Source organism: Triticum dicoccoides, chromosome 1A, assembly GCF_002162155.2.
Source record: "Triticum dicoccoides isolate Atlit2015 ecotype Zavitan chromosome 1A, WEW_v2.0, whole genome shotgun sequence".
NCBI lineage: Eukaryota > Viridiplantae > Streptophyta > Magnoliopsida > Poales > Poaceae > Triticum > Triticum dicoccoides.
Window position 1 is genome coordinate 265230200 of NC_041380.1, and position 18167 is coordinate 265248366.

Here is an 18167-nt window from a genome sequence, read left to right on the forward strand (position 1 = left end):
AACATGAACATCATCATTAACATTATCACTAGATTCATGTTCATCACCAGATTGTGTTTCAGCATCAGAAATAGAAATATCATTGGGATTCTCAGGTGTGTCAACAACAGGTTCACTAGAAGCATGCAAAGTCCTATCATTTTTATTTTTCTTCCTCTTAGAAAGACTAGGTGTATCAACATTATTTCTCTGAGAATCCTGCTCAACTCTCTTAGGATGGCCCTCAGGATACAAAGGTTCCCGAGTCACTTTACCCCCTCTAGTTGCAACTCTAATAGCAAAGTCATTGTTCTTACTATTTAATTCATTTAGCAAATCATTCTGAGCTTTAAGTACTTGTTCTACTTGAGTGGTAACCATAGAAGCATGTTTAATAATGAGTTTAGGTTCATCTTTAACTCTAGACATATAATCACTCAAGTGCTCAATCATATAAGCATTGTGTTTTAATTACCTACCAAAATAAGCATTGAAGTTTTCTTGCTTAACCATAAAATTATCAAACTCATCTAAGCATTGGCTAGCAAACTTAGTAGGAGGGATTTCAGCTTTATCATATCTATAGAGAGAATTTACCTTTACTACCTGTGTCGAGTTATCAAGACCATGTGTTTCTTCAACATGCGGTAAATTAAGACCATGTATTTCTTCAACAGGAGGTAAATTCTTAACATCTTCAGCTTTTATACATTTTTCTTTCATAGATTTCTTTGCCTCTTGTATATCTTTAGGACTGAGAAATAGAACACCCCTTTTATTCGGAGTTGGCTTAGGAGTTGGTTCAGGAAGTGTCCAATTATTTTCATTTGTCAACATATTATTCAATAGAATTTCAGCTTCATCAGCTGTTCTTTCCCTGAAAACACAACCAGCACAACTATCTAGGTGGTCTCTTGAAGCATCGGTTAGTCCATTATAAAAGATATCAAGTATTTCATTTTTCTTGAGACGATGATCAAGCAAAGCATTAAGTAATTGGAGAAGCCTCCCCCAATCTTGTGGGAGACTCTCTTCTTCAATTTGCACAAAAATATATATATTTCCCTTAAAGCAGCTTGTTTCTTATGAGCAGGGAAATATTTAGCAAAGAAGTACTAAATCATATCCTGGGGACTACGCACACAACCAGGATCAAGAGAATTGAACCATATCTTAGCATCACCCTTTAATGAGAACGGAAATATTTTAAGGATATAATAGTAGCGAGTTTTCTCATCATTAGTGAACAGGGTGGCTATATCATTTAATTTAGTAAGATGTGCCACAACAGTTTCAAATTCATAGCCATAAAAAGGATCAGATTCAACCAAAGTAATTATATCAGGGTCGACAGAGAATTCATAATCCTTATCAGTAACAAAGATAGGTGAAGTAGCATAAGCAAGGTCATATTTCATACTAGCATTCAGAGATTTTTCTTTCAGCTTAACTAATAATTTCTTAAGATCACTTCTATCATTGCAAGCAAGAAAATCTCTAGCAGTTTCTTCATGCATAACATAACCCTCAAGCACAATAGGAAATTCATATCTAGGGGGAGAATCTTCATCATCACTTTCATCAATATTATCAGTTTCAATAATTTCATTCTCTCTAGCCCTAGCAAGTTTCTCATCAAGAAATTCACCTAGTGGCACAGTAGTATCAAGCATAGAAGTAGTTTCATCATAAGTATCATGCATAGCAGAAATGGCATCATCAATAACATGCGACATATCAGAATTAATAGGAGAAGTAGGTTTAGGTGTCGCAAGCTTACTCAAAACAGAAGGTGAATCAAGTGCAGAGCTAGATGGCAGTTCCTTACCTCCCCTCATAGTTGAGGGATAAATTTTGGTTTTCTCGTCTTTCAAGTTCCTCATAGTGACCAGCAGATATAAATACCAAGTGACTCAAAGAATAGAGCTATGCTCCCCGGCAACGGCGCCAGAAAATAGTCTTGATAACCCACAAGTATAGGGGATCGCAACAGTTTTCGAGGGTAGAGTGTTCAACCCAAATTTATTGATTAGACACAAGGGGAGCCAAAGAATATTCTCAAGTATTAGCAGTTGAGTTGTCAATTCAACCATACCTGGATAACTTAGTATCTGCAGCAAAGTATTTAGTAGCAAAGTAGTATGGAAGTAACGGTAACGGTGGCAAAAGTAACAGTAGCAGTTTTGTAGTGATTGTAACAGTGGCAACGGTAAAGTAAATAGGCGAAGAACAATATGTGAAAAGCTCGTAGGCATTGGACCGGTGATGGAGAATTATGCCGGATGCGGTTATTCATGCAACAGTTATAACATAGGGTGACACAAAACTAGCTCCAATTCATCAATATAATGTAGGCATGTATTCCGAATATAGTCATACATGCTTATGGAAAAGAACTTGCATGACATCTTTTGTCCTACCCTCCCGTGGCAGCGGGGTCCTAGCGGAAACTAAGGGATATTAAGGCCTCATTTTAATAGAGTACCGGACCAAAGCATTAACACATAGTGAATACATGAACTCCTCAAACTATGGTCATCACCGAGAGTGGTCCCGATTATTGTCACTTCGGGGTTGCCGGATCATAACACATAGTAGGTGACTATAGACTTGCAAGATAGGATCAAGAACTCACATATATTCATGAAAACATAATAGGTTCGATCTGAAATCATGGCACTCGGGCCCTAGTGACAAGCATTAAGCATAGCAAAGTCAAAGCAACATCAATCTCAGAACATAGTGGATACTAGGGATCAAACCCTAACAAAACTAACTCGATTACATGATAAATCTCATCCAACCCATCATCGTCTAGCAAGCCTACGATGGAATTACTCACGCACGGCGATGAGCATCATGAAATTGGTGATGGAGGATGGTTGATGATGACGATGGCGACGGATTCCCCTCTTCGGAGCCCCGAATAGACTCCAGATCAGCCCTCCCGAGAGAGATTAGGGCTTGGCGGCGGCTCCGTATCGTAAAATGCGATGAATCCTTCTCTCTGATTTTTTTTCTCCCTGAACGTGAATATATAGAGTTGGAATTGAGGTCGGTGGTGCTCCAGGGGGCCCACGAGGCAGGGGCGTGCCCAGGGGGGTAGGCGCGCCTCCCACCCTCGTGGACAGGGTGTGGGCCCCCTGGCCTTGATTCTTTCGCCAGTATTTTTATATATTCCAAAATAATTCTCCGTTGATTTTCATTTCGAGAACTTTTGTTTATGCACAGAAATAACACCATGACAATTCTGCTGAAAATAGCGTCAGTCTGAGTTAGTTCCATTCAAATCATGCAAGTTAGAGTCCAAAACAAGGGAAAAAGTGTTTGGAAAAGTAGATACGACGGAGACGTATTAGAGATGCATAGCAACGAGAGGGGAGAGTGTGTCTACGTACCCTCATAGACTGTAAGCGAAAGCGTTTGTTAACGCAGTTGATGTAGTCGAACTTCTTCGCGCTCCAACCGATCGAGTATCGAACGTACGGCACCTCCGCGTTCAGCACACGTTCAGCTCGGTGACATCCTACGCCTTCTTGATCCGGCAAGACGGCGAGGTAGTGTGTCGGGGAAAATATACAGGGGCACACATTTTCCCCTGACTCGTGGACGGACAAGCCAGAGTGCTAGAGGATCAAGAGATTTGAAGAACCAATGTACAACATAGAGGAACCAAGATCGAACCAGAGGAGCAAGATAGCAGCAAGAGAAGGGCCTCCCTTGCTGGGCAGGCGAGCCCACCACCAGAAGCAAACAACCAAGACTCCCCGGCAGAGCCTGCCGGGGCTCACGGGGGTTGAACCACCCCCCAACCACTCGAGCATGACTCACGTCGTCAATTAGTGTGGTGTCAAGCCGCAAGATGATTAAGTGGCAGCCATTCGCCACATGGCAGCCATTTCCTACAGAAGAAACCCACAAATGACACCCGTCCTGTGACGTGTCAAGGGAACAGGCGTGGAGCTGGCGAGATAGCCCAGCAGGCCTTGTCGGGCAACCAGTGATGTGACACTAAGTGGTGCATTTAATGCACCCTGTCAGCCCGCGGAGTTAGGTATGATAGCACTGTTTTCTATCATATCAGTGGATAATGACCACTTTGCCACTGTGGCGACCCTTTAATCTATAAAAGGAGGCCCATGGCACTTGTAGGGGGGTTAGGAGATTAGAAAGTTGACAACCCCAAGCCATGATATGCGAGTAGTCGCTACGACCCTTGCCGGGCAAGTGTACTATGCATCACCACACTCATTCCACCATCAATCAACCAAAGCAGGAGTAGGGTTTTATGCCTCGCAGCGGCCCAAACCTAGGTAAATTGCTTGTGTGCTTTCTGCCATGCTACCGCGCGCTGTTCTGCTCTTTGTGCAACGCGACGTCCCCCGCCGAACCAGCAAGGGGCCACCTGGTCCCATAGGTGGCCATGGATATCCTGCGACATCTCTGGCGCCAGGTAGGGGGCGCGCTTGCGCGAAACTGAAAGCGTGCACAATGCATCATCTTCATCGACACCATCGTCCTCTACAGTGCCAGCAACCGTGGCGCCCGCGGAGGCGCAGAAGCGGAGCGGAGGAAGATTCACCCTCGCGCCGTATTGCCACCCTCCAAAGTTTACCATAGCAACGATCACGACCAAGACCATAGCTGATGGCGATAGGTTTACTCCGGCGGTTTGTATGGCATCATCGCCATCCAGACATTGTCCGGACGAAGGGGCACAAGGCATGCGGGCGCGAGCTCTCTCCTTCCTGTCCCTCCACCTCGTTAGCAGTCGAGTTGCTTTAGCCTCGACATCATTGATGTCGACGATTACCATGCAACGCTCGGTCCAGCATTCTCCCCGCCGTGGGTAATCCTGAGCAGAATGCTGGTATGAGTCCATCGGCCGATGGCCTGACAAGCACACTTTGGCAAGGTTGCCCGCACTAGCACAGCCCATGCGACGGTAGCCACTACACTGACTCTAGGGGAGGTGAAGCAAAAAGGAAGGGGACCAGAGAGGCCCGACGCCATGCCCCTATGGCTGTCAGCTATCAGAGACACATGTCGACCCTTGTCGGGAGCAAAGGAGTCACCCGATTGCCTTCTACTTCTCCAGGCGCCGCGGGCGCGTCGAACGCGCGCGGCCAGCAGACGAAAAAGAAGCTCAAAACGAAAGCTAAGTCCATGTTATCACTTTTTGTTGATGTGTTTCAGATTTATGCGGTCGTTTATCCCTTAACTCTAGCAAGTGTTCGTATCGTGAAAGCCCTCATGCGATGGAACCTTGGCTAGTTTCTTTGATCGCACCATCGTCCTATCCAGAGCCATGCTCGCAGGACGAGAGGCTGCATCGAGAGCTACCTAGGAAAAACCTGCCGAGACGCATTCACGCCAAGATGATTGTTAAGGGTCGGCCCCTTACGACAATCGCGGCAATATGATATCGGCAGGCATCCAGAACATACATAGGAATTGATCATACGAACACGAGCGCATAGAGTTTAAAGGGATAAACACGCACTTAAAGATCCAGCTAGAAGTATCAACCTCGCACAAACACCAGAGATAAAGCGACTAAACACAAAATATGTGTCATGTTCTGTTACAGGACCGGAAGGAATAACTTAAACACGGAGAACCCTGTCGGCGAGGGGAGCGGCCTTCTTCTCGGCAGCGGCAACGTCAGCACCCGCCGGCCACTTCTTGAAGCCATCACCAAGAAAGAGCTCTGGGTGGCGGCAGGCGATGTTGCTCAAGACCATGAAGAGGGCGTCACGAGCAAGCCTCCATGACCCGGTCACGAAACGCGCGGCCCTCCCCTCTTCATGCACCTTCAACTTTTCGATCAACTCGTCGAAGAAGATCCCCCGCTTGACACTCATGACCTCATACTCACTGGATGAGTAGACTGGGTCGTCCATACGCATCACCGCAGCTTGGGCCCCAAGACGTTCTACAACATCAATCAGGCTCTTGATCCAGAGGTTGCTCATGTCGACCCGATTCTTCAGCTTGTCCTCTACATCTTGCTAGAGACGCTTGGCATTTTCCAACTCCTTAGATAGCAGCTGCTGTCAGGATTCAAGGGACTCTGCCGACTGCTTCAGCGAGCCAATCCTTGCCTTCATATCAGAGATGTTGCTATTGGCGGTCTCAAGGCTTTGGGTCTTGGAGGAGAGCTACGACTGCATGTCAGCCAGATGAAGCTCTACTTGACGTGCCTCTTCTTTGAGTGCCTCCACCTCCTTGGCACTCCCGGCAAGGTCTCCATTCAGTTTGGCCACCTGCCGGTCAAGCTCAGCCTTAGCAGAGGATGCGGCGTCAAGATCTTCAGCAAGCTTCGTCAGCTGGGCAACATGGTCAGTAGCAAGGGTGTCCAGAGCAGCCCCATGCTCGTCCTTCAGTTCTTTGGTGTGTTGCTGCACCAAGGTCTCCAAACTTTCATCCTTGGCACGGAGGGTGGCTTCAAGGTTCTCCTCCCGAAGGGAGATCTCTTGCTCCCTGGCATCCAAAGCTGCCTTGTGATCCGCCAGGCGCCCCTCCCGAGCCACGACATCCTCCCTCATCATCTGAAGGGTCTCTTGCTGCCTCATGAGCACCTTGAACTTCTTGTCATGCCATTCACGCAGCTCCAGGCACTTGTCCTTCAGCTTCTTGATCCACTTTGCCGGCAGATTCGCGCCGCTCCTTGAGCTCCTGCCACTTCTGGTTGTGTCTGGCATGCATTTCCTTCAAGCCCACCGCCATGGACTCGATGAAGGACAAATCCTTGGTGATGGAAACTGAGTCGTCGACCACCCCACCTCCCAGGCGCAGCGATGCCAGAAGACGCTGAAGCTCTTCATCAAGCCCTGCGTCTGTCAAGGACGGGCCAGGAGCTCCAATATCAGGCAACAAAAGCACCACGACTAGCATATCTGAGGAAGACGGCGGGGCATCATCAGCGCCCCCGGAAGAGGGGAGTGGACCCATGGTTTGGAGAGGAATCTTCGCCTTGATGACCACTTCCTCCACCGGGGCGCTCTCAAGAGAATGCTCCACCACTGCCATGGAACCTTGTGTTCCCCCGGCAGCGAGATCCTGCCCCTCAGTAGCCGCGACTTTCGCGGCCTCATATGCGGCAGACCTCCCTATGTCTGCCACCACTTCCAACAAGTCCGGTTCTTCGGCCTGGGGGGCTGCAGATGGAAGGAGCCAGTGAATAAGTGAAGGAATAGAAGTCTCGGAGCACAAAAAGAAGCCAGTGGAGGCAGCTAGAGTATAAACGAAAAGAAGGACTAAGCAAAATACCTGGGGAAGTCTGTCGGGCGGGGGTCTCCATTTCCCTGGCAGCAGTTGTTGCCGGGTTGCGAGCTTTGTCCTCTGCCGGAGTAGACTCAACAGCCTCCTGTGTCGTCCCTACCGCAGAAGATTCCATGAAGACATCTTCGGCTTGAGCAGCAGGGAAGACATGATCCTCAAGAGGTGGCCCACCCTACGTTACCTCACCCCATCCTCCGTGTGAAGGGGCGGAAAGGATTTCTCCATCACCTCCGGCGGGCGGGGTCAAATCTCCGCTCCCAGACCGGGGGCTGAGTTGGGGGCTCGGCACGGGATCTTCTGCATCCTTACCCACCGAGGCCGAGCCCTCGAAGCCCTTCAGCGACCCAAGGTGTCGGAGCCTCTTCCGGGAATGATGTATGAGGGTATCCGTCTCCTCTTCCACTTCCCCGCCGGCAACAACAAGAACAAGCAAAGGTGAGAGGTCAGTCAGCAAAAACGTTCAAATCTACTTGAAAAAGATATCTACCATCGAGAGAAATCCTCCTTACTCTTCCGCAATAAGCATGGAATTCAAATTGAACTCCGTGGGAGGAGGGGACTCCCGTCCTCTCTTCAGAGACGGAAGGGTGGAACTCCCCGGCAGCTTTGGTGCCTGCAGTGATGCCAAGAGCTCCGGGGAGGGCGAGCTATGCGAGGAACTCGAGCTGGAGCGAGAGCTGGACTCCTCCTCTGAGGCCACCGACCGCTTGACGGAAGATGCCATGGCCCGAGCAAGACGAGGGGACTGGCGACACACCCCCTCGGCCTTGGTAGTCTTGGTGGAGATCTTATTCACCTTCTTGCTGGGTGGCGCCGGGTTGGAGGTCACCGCTCCCCGAGCTGTGGCACGCCACCTGGAACACTGGTCTGGGTCCGATGCGGGGGCTTGCGGTCCTGCCGCGAGCCATTCCTCTTCAGGGGCCGCTGCCACGCCCCCAGCCCTCTCCGCCTCCTCTCCCTCCTGGAGCTCCTTTGCTTACGTGACTAGAGCATCTAGCCCCGTGAAGTTATCCCCGACAAGCTCTCCCCCGGCAGAATCCTCCATGGCTTGCACCTCGATGCCGCCCTAGGAAGAGCTCCCATTCCCGGCCTTCACTTTGTCCTTCCCGGCTTTTGCAGCCTTCTCCATCTCTGCGCGGTGGGCATCTTTGTCCTCCGTGACTCTCTTCAGAATATACGCTACCTCCACAACAGAGGTGCGTTTATACATTTCATCTTCGTCCCTGGTAGCTTTTTCCACCAAGGTGCTCAGCCACTTGAGCTCTTCGTCGAGAGAAGGGAGCCGCCAAGTGCCCGATACCCCTTCAGCTTTGCAATCCGGCATCCACTTCAACATTTGATCCCGGGCAAAATTGATGTTCAGGGGAATGACTGTTGCAGGGAGCTTGAACATCTCGAAGCGACCAAATAGCAGGTCACACAACCAAGCATGGCCATAAACAGACAAATTGTTGGCCAACCCTGGCACCAGCCTCATCCTGTCCGCAGCACCGCCGTATAGCCACGTAGGCCTGTCCCTTTGAAAGTGCGTTATATCAACTAGAGGGGGGTGAATAGGCGATTTTTATGATAGTCTTCAAAACATGGGAGTTTTGAAGACAAACGATAGAAATGAATCTATAACTATGCAGCGGAAGGTAGACTACCCTAGACAAGCCACAGTCAAGTATTGAATGAAGTAAAAGCACAAAGACTAACATCAGCTAGGCAGTACGGATCAGGATGGAAGATACTATGAAATCAATCTGAACAAACAGTCACACAGTGAAGACAAATGGACAATGCAAATAGGCACTGACTTCATAAAGGCCAACTGTAAATAAAAAGATGGGAAGGATAGAATCAATGAGCTTGGTGAAGACAAAGGTTTGGTAGACCAGTTCCAACTGCGGTGATAGTTGTACGTCTGGTTAGGGCGGATAGGTATTTAAACCTGAGGACACACAGTCCCGGACACCCAGTCCTGAACACGCAGCTCGGGACACTTAGTCCTCACCGTATTTCCTTTGAGCTAAGGTCACACAGACCTCGCCCAATCACTCTGGTAAGTCTTCAAGGTAGACTTCCAAACCTTCACAGACTTCGTTCACCGGCCATCCACAATGACTCTTGGATGCTTAGAATGCGACGCCTAACCGGCTGGAGGATTCACAGTCCTCAAGTGTAATAAGTCTTCAGATCACACAGACAGGAAGACTTAAGTGATGCCTAACACTCTTTGGCTCTGGGTGTTTAGGGCTTTGTGCTCGCAAGGAATTCTCTCTCAAAGGCTTCGAGGTGGGATGCTCTCAAACGACAAAAGCCATACTCTAACTCTGAGCAGCCGCCCATTTATGGTTGTAGGGGGTGGGCTATTTATAGCCACTAGGCAACCCGACCTGATTTGTCCGAAATGACCCTGGGTCACTAAGGAACTGACACGTGTTCCAACGGTCAGATTTCAAACACACACGGCAACTTCACTTGGGCTACAAGCAAAGCTGACTTATCCAACTCTGGACAAGATTTGCTCTCATAGTCTTCACTCGAAGACATAGGATTTTTGTTAAGCATCACTTCAGTCATTCTGACTGGTTCTCTTGGACCCCACTTAACAGTACGGTGGTGCCTATGACTCAACAAAGAAGAAAAAGAACAACGAAAGAACTAAGTATTCACGCTCCATAATCTTCATGCGATGTCTTCTCTTGTCATAGTCTTCAATGTGAATGTCTTCACATACCACCTTTGACTTCAATGTCTTCTTACATTTTTAGGGGTCATCTCTGGTAGGAAAACCGAATCAATGAGGGACTTCTACCTGTGTTATCCTGCAATTCTCACAAACACATTAGTCCCTCAACTAGGTTTTTCGTCAATACCCCAAAACCAACCAGGGGTGGCACTAGATGCACTTACAATCTCCCTCTTTTTGGTGATTGATGACAAACTAGTTGAAGTTTTCAATGGGGAATAAAATATGTGAAATTGTAAAGAATAGGGATTGTCTTCATAAGTGGCAAAGGCTCCCCCTGAAGATGCGCATATAAGTAATTTGCTTTTGGTATGCAAATGCACATGGCAGGTTGTACTTGTGGAGATCCTCTTCAACTTATGATGACAATTCATCATGCATGAAAAGTATGTGAAGATAATGACATGCATAATGAAAAATGGACGTCTGCAAAATGATCTAAGTGCGGAATTTATCGTCGCACATGCGGAATTTATCATCGCATCACAGTAAAGCAAATAAGTAGCAGACGACCATCGAGTTTGAGTGTTACAACTCAAAGAACCAAATGTATCAAAACGCAAGAGTTGTAAACACTAGGCAAAATATAAAACCACCGCCCATATGGACCCGCTTGAAGACTATCAAACTCATATGCTTCTCCCCCTTTTGTCAGTAAGGACCAAAAAGGTTTGAAGACATAGAGCATCTACTCGTTCCCATGAGGAGTAGGTGAAGCAGCAGGGTTGTCGTTGTTGATAGGTGGTGCAGATGAACTTGGGGCAATGTCGATGCGTGCAGAAGTAGGGGGCGGTGAAGTAGCATCGTCTTCATCATCGATCACTCTGGCATTCACAGTTGCAGCAGAGGAATAGAACTCAGAGTCTTCAAGAGACGGAGTTCGTCACAGCACAGTCCTTCTTGGAGGTGTTGACTCAAACTTGAAGCGTTCAGAGAATCCATCCTCTTGAAGATCATCTTCAGAGCACATAAGCGTCAGCCCTTTCCATGTATGCCGACAAGTTTCATGGGCAACAAAGGCATTCTTGGTGGCAAGGTTGCGAATCCTGTTTACGTCCACCAAGAGACTTTGCATCTGTCGTTTGAGCCAGTCATGATGCCTATCTTGTTTCTGATGCAGTGCCACAAGAAGTTCTCGGGCAATGGTGCTATCACTAGCTTCGGTCTGCGCACGATGAGGTAAGCGAGTGATTCCAGCCAATGGATAGACGCGAGCGACAGCTTGAACTCCTTCAATGTTTTGCGTGAAACTTTGATGGTCAGCATTCTGAAGACTAAGAGGCTCCTTGGCAGGCTCTGGATAGATGGCTTCAACTGACATATCAATGTCAGGCAGAAAGATCCGATGATTGCGAGCAGAGGGATGATAGGTGACAGCTGACTGTAGTTTGATCAGCCGCATAATCCATGGAGCGTAAAACTTCAAGCCAAAAATGTCAGATCCTGATGTAGCAAGCTGGCGAATAAAGAAATCTTGTGCATTGAAGCTTTTGCCATGAAGAATATGAAAGACCAACGTCTTCATTGCGCCTTCTAGCTTGGCATGTGGAGAATGTCCTTTGATGGGCCAGAGAGTTCGCCTTATGATGTGATAGATAGTACGTGGCAGATACTCAAGGTCTTCAACAAAGAACTCCTTAGAATATTCGGCATCTGGAGGCAAAGGCTTCATCATGCTGAGCATCTGACTCATATTGGGCTCAGATTTGTGGAAGATGCTTTCCATAGCAGCACTGTGAAGCTGACAACCAGGTTCATAGAGATCTCCTGGAGTGGGCAGGCCAGTAAGCTCAATGATATCAAAGGCTTTGGCTTCATGATGAACATTGCCTGTCATCCACTCAAGGACCCAAGTCTTCGGATCCCTGTTGTAGCCACGGATAGGAAGAGTGGCATAGAATTGGAGCAGCAATTCTTCATTCCAGTGCTCCTTATCAGTGACAAACTGCAGCAAGCCAGACTCTTTGAAGCAATCCAGAGCTTCTTCCAAACGGGGCAGTCCAGTTATGGCTTCAGTGTCAAGGCGCATATGTGGGAAAATGCAACCTTGATTGTACAGAATGCATGAGTAATAACTTCGCTGCTGATAGCTCCAGAACCGATCAGAAGATATTCTTGCCTTGGTGTAGGGGTTCTTGGCGCTACCAAAGAAGGTGTTGTGTGCCTTGAAGCCATTGATATTGAACGATCCGGGTGCAGATGCAGTGCCTGGAAACCTGGGCAACCTTGGTATTGGCTTCTGAACCTGAGGCCTGTGCTCAACGTGATAGTCAAACTGAGGACCAGCAGCAGGCGGAGGAGTCAAAAAAGGCCATTTGACAGTGACAGGTTGGCCATAGTTGAATGCTTGCTCGATAGTGTGTGGCCTTGGTGGCGGAACAGGAGCAGTGGCATCAACAGAGGCGTCAGGCTGCACATCTGTTGCAGGTGCATCATTGGCTTCATTGGCCTCTAGCACATTGGTTGGTGCAGGCTCCACATTTGCTTCAGCCATGACTACGTCATTGGCTTCATTTGTGTTGGTGGTGGCAGCCTTAAGATTCTCAACCTCCACTTGATAAGCTGGAGGGTCGGGCACACACACGTTCTCCTCAAGAACAGCTTCTTCAGTACTGGGGGGAGTAGGGACACGTTCTTCTTCTTGTTTGTCGTCGGCTGATGCAGCCGGAATGTCTTCAACAACTTTAGCCTCAGACTCGGAGACATCCACAGTAGGAGTGGCATCTGGAAACACTTGACGTGCAACAGATTGGTGGGGCACTTCTCCTTCTAGAACGCCCGAAAGCGAGACTTGAGGCCTTGGTCCTTTGCGAAGCCTGCATAGCGCCGGTGACACCTGTGGAGATGGAGTTGGCTGGGCCTCAAAGTCATCTTATTCTTGCACTGATGGGGTTGCTTGCGGCTGGGGAGAGCTTGGAGTGTCTTGTCTCTGTGGGTGATCAGCCCACGATGCATCCTGAGCAGTTGGCGTTAGAGGACGACCAACGCTGATGAGTTTGCTGTGTGTGAGCACAGGCGATGATACCAGTTGGTGCTCGATCTGAGGAAGAACTACATCATCTTCAACATTGTCATGGTGACCAATGTCTTCAGCTTCATGAGCCTCTGTGGAAGCAGGCTCATGAACAATCAGTTGGCGCTCGTGGTGTTCAGATGCAGGGCGAACCATTGAGATAGGTTCAACAACTAAGGGCTCTGTGGGAGCAGCCCGATCCTTCTTGGTTTTGTGCTTCTTCTTAGAGGGAGCGGCATCAAAAGCTTCAGGATTTTTCCTTTTTCTGGCTTCAGCCTCGGCAGTCCTCGTCTTCTTCAGTTCTGAAGCGGTTGACCTGACCTTTGGCTTCGAGCCAGGCATGCTGCTTGGGAAGACTATGCGAGGTTCTTCCTGCCTTGAAGGTGCAGATTGGTCTGTTGATGGCTTCTTCTTCTTTGCAGCCATTCTTGGGTTGATGCCAGGATGACCAAGAGCCTTGCGCTTCTCAGCCTCATTGTAGGCTTGCACACACTTGTCAGCCAGGCTCTTCATGCGCTCACGAGAACCTTTAACTTCTTCATGCTTCTTGAGAAAGGCTTCCTTGAGCTCGTGCAGCATAATCTTGAAGTTTTTGACATCTTGCATGCTGAGCTTGGCCATGTGCTTCTTGAACTGAGCTTTCTCATAGTCGATCTTTTGCTTCAGTTCAATGATGCGCTGAGCTAGAGCTAGCTCAGAAGCAATGGCGCCAGTGAAGGTGACACTGAGGCCAATTGGGAGTTGCAGATCTTCAAAGCTGAGGTTGGGCGTGTCAAACCACTCATCAATGAAGTCATGGATGATTGCCACATCAAAGAGAGGCAAATCATTGAAGATCTCTGCTTCTTCCTTGCTCTTGATCAGTTGCTCAAGAGCGTCATCTGCAAGATCTTCATCGCTGGATGGATCAATGGCGTCATTGCACAGAATAGCAGCAGCAGTTAGTGCCTGATTAGTATTCTTTCTCATCTCAGTCTTCTTGGAGATACGTGATAGATCTTCAGACTGCACACTATCTTCAGGAGGTGCAGTAGCCAGTGGCTTCGCCCGTAAGATTTTTGGTGCTGAGGCAGGCTTTGAAGCTTTAGGCTTCTTCAGTTTCTGTGGCTTCGGCGGTGCAGGCGCTTCATCAGATTCAGCGTCATCTGCAGGCTCATCCACGGCTGTCCCTTGAACCATGATATGAGTGATGAGACCTTCCAGGTTGTAGAAGGGCCCAACAAGATTGGGTTCAGCTTTGCGGGTACCATCGGCACGGGGAGCAGAAGGACCAGGGTTGAAGTCTAGTCCCAATGTCTTCTTGTTTTGCTTAGTCGAGTTCTTGGCAAACTGGAAGTTGCGCTTGAACAGATTGTCGTCAGACACCATAGCAATGACAATGGGTCAGCATCTGCAGGCTGTGGTCCACGGACCATGCAGGGATAGAAGCCTTGTTCAATGGCTTCATCTCTGGACCTGGGTTGAAGATTTATGTATAGGATGTCTCCCCATGGTCACTTGATGGCATTCTTCTCAGCATATTCCTGGGTCACAAACCTGTACTTGAACCACTGTTCTGCCCAATATCTTTGAATCCATTGGATTCGTGTCTTGCGCTGATTGTAATCCTCTTCTGGATCTGTCTTGTACAGCTCTGAGAGGTCATCAAGCAAATCTCTTGATGTTCCCCCTCGATGCTGTCTGCCACCCTTCCTTGCTGATTTCTCTGTAGCCATGAACTTCAAACTGAATGGCTTCAACATGTTCAAAGGTTTCAAAGGCTTCCGCTTGCTGGTCAAACAGGAACTGGCTTCGGAAGAATTTATATGATGCTGTAAGAATTCTGCAAATGAATGCAGACTATGAGAACCAAGGGATTCTCCCACGGACATGTACCTATGACAGCATTAAGGTGCGAGGGAAAGGGAAGAGGTCATATGCATTCTCAGAAGATTTTGAAGATAAATCAGTTTAGAAGACATTCACCTCATAGTGCGAAGACATTCACTCATAGATAGAGAGTTGGTTCCAGATTTGTATGAATCCACGAATAGGTACAAGTGAGGAATCTAACTACTTTGTGAAGCATAAGTGAACATCCTGGGCATATTATGAGATGCAGTATGAAATAGATCCAACTTGTGTGAACAGAAACAACTTGTGGTAGAAAGTGATGAATCTATAGGATCAAAGGGGCCGTAAAAAGGAAGTTTCATTTACCACGCAAAGAACTGCTAGACGGAGTGGGAGAGGAGGCCGAGCAGTCCGATCGTCCGTGCCCTAACTTGGCGACGGAGGACACCTACGGCGACGGCGGAGAAGACGATGTCCGCGGCCGGCGTGAAGACATCGTCGGTGAGGTCACGGCAACTAAGCGCTTCGTCGCCGGCGTTGTCGAGGGCTAGCGGTGGCGCTAGGGTTTGTGCGAGAGTGGAAGAAAGGATAATGACAGGGGTGAGGTGTGTATTTATAGGGACAGGGATGGCACAGTGTTATTACACAGATGCCCCTGGCGATTCACATCTGAAGGACACGTGGCTATCATGCAACATATCGGAGGTTGTTCCACGTTCCCATGCACGCCTGGATTGTCGAGTGGTCGTTCCCACTTCTCCGGGTTTCAGGTGAAAGGATTTAGCATTGAAAACAGACTTAATGTTGGTCTCTGTATCTTCTGCTGACAAGGACGCAGAGAAGATATTCGACAGTTTCAATAGAATGCATATGATTTGGAGAGATAGAGTTTGAGATAGAAAGAATGGAGAGGTTAGGGTCCGATCACATTCACTTAGTTCAAAAGATTCAACAAGAAGACATAGCTATAAGTGAATGCTGTAGAGGACATAACACTAGTATATATATATATATGAGAAAGACAATCAAGTCAACATAGTGAAGGTAATCATGAAGACAAGTTGAGATTGAAGCCAAACCAAATGTGAAGACATACCAAACGTAACGCCATGAGTGAAACACTTCAAACAGAAAAATTTGGTGGTGGCGTTACCCACCGTATAGGAAGTATTAGACCCAGACACGGCGCACAATTATCGTGGCGCTCCGAAGTAAAATTCCACATTAATGTATTCACACTTAGAATGTAAGTCTTCATTGATTGAAGATATACTTTACTTCGTGTGTTGCACATCTAAGTCATCAATATGCATAAGTGTTAGGATGTGTGCCTGATCACAGGACATTCGAGGATTCTAAGATATTTAGCTCACACCGTAACTTGAAAAACCTCTTCTCATCCAAGGGCTTGGTGAAGATATCTGCCGATTGCTCTTCAGTGTTGATGTGTATGATGTCAATATCTTCCTTCACAACATGATCTCTGAGAAAGTGATGACGAATTTCAATGTGCTTTGTCTTCGAGTGCTGAACTGGGTTGTTGGCAATCTTGATGGCGCTTTCATTGTCGCAGTAGAGTGGCACTTGCTTCAGATGAATGCCATAGTCTTTGAGTGTTTGCTTCATCCATAGAAGCTGAGCGCAGCAAGATCCAGCAGCAATGTATTCAGATTCAGCAGTGGAGAGAGATACACAGTTCTGCTTCTTTGAAGACCAACACAAGTGATCGTCCCAGAAAATGACATGTGCCTGATGTAGACTTGCGATCCACCTTGTCACCAGCATAATCAGCATCCAAGAATCCAACCAGATCAAACTCTGAGCCCTTTGGATACCATAATCCTAATGTTGGGGTGTGAGCCAGATATCGAAGAATTCGCTTCACAGCTAAGTGATGCGATTCCTTGGGTGCCGCTTGGAATCGAGCACACATGCAAACACTAAGCATAATATGTGCCCTAGATGCACATAGATAAAGTAAAGAACCAATCATGGAGCGGTATACCTTTTGATCGAACTCTTTACCATTGTCGTTGGGACCCAGGTGATGTTTGGCTGGCATTGGCGTCGTGAAGCCTTTGCAGTCTTGCATCCCAAATTTCTTCAGGCAATCTTTGAGGTACTTCTCTTGAGATATGAAGATGTCGTTGCGTTGCTGACGTATTTGAAGACCAAGGAAGAACTTCAGCTCACCCATCATGGACATCTGATATTGCTCTTGCATCATATATCCAAACTCGTCAGTGTATTTCTAATTGGTGCAGCCGAAGATAATGTCATCCACATATATTTGGCACACAAACAGTTCACCATCATATGTCTTCATGAAGAGAGTGGGGTCGAGGGAACCAGGTTTGAAGCCTTTGCTCTTCAGGAAGTATTTGAGAGTGTCATACCAAGCCCGTGGGGCTTGTTTGAGGCCATATAGTGCCTTGTTGAGCTTGTACACCATGTCAGGATGTTTTGGATCTTCAAAGCCAGGCGGTTGTGCAACATACACTTCTTCGTCAATCTTGCCATTGAGAAAAGCGCTCTTCACATCCATTTGATAGAGAAGAATGTTATGATGATTTGCATAGGCCAGCAGTATGCGTATGGCTTCAAGTCTAGCCACAGGAGCAAATGTTTCATCCAAGTCAATCCCTTCAACTTGAGTGTACCCTTGAGCAACGAGACGAGCTTTGTTTCTGACAACTTGACCATGCTCATCTTGCTTGTTGCGATATATCCATTTGGTGCCTATTATATTGTGCTTGCGAGGATCAGGACGCTTAACCAGTTCCCATACATTATTCAGCTCAAACTATTGAAGCTCTTCTTGCATAGCTTGAATCCATTCAGGTTCCATGAAGGCTTCTTCAACTTTTTTGGGTTCAGATATTGAGACGAATGAGAAGTGCCCACAGAAATTTGCTAGCTGTGTTGCCCTTGAACGAGTGAGTGGACCTGGTGCATTGATGCTATCAATTATTTTCTCAATCTGTACTTCATTTGCAACACGAGGATGCACAGGACGAAGATTTTGCTCTTGTTGATCATTGTCATCGTTAGCAGGATTGTCTTCAGGCTGAGCATTGTCTTTAGTTTGATCATTGTCTTTAGGTTGATCAGGTGCGGAGATGATAAGTTCCTCTTCAGGCTGACTTCAGAAGGTATGATTTCTCCAGTTCCCATAAGTTTGATTGATTCACTGGATGGAGCTTCATCTAGCACATTTCGCAGGTGCTCTCTTTGCGAGCCGTTGGTCTCATCGAACCGCACATCCACAGTTTCAACCACTTTATAGTGAAAGAGGTTGAAGACTCTGTTGGAGTGCGAATCCTT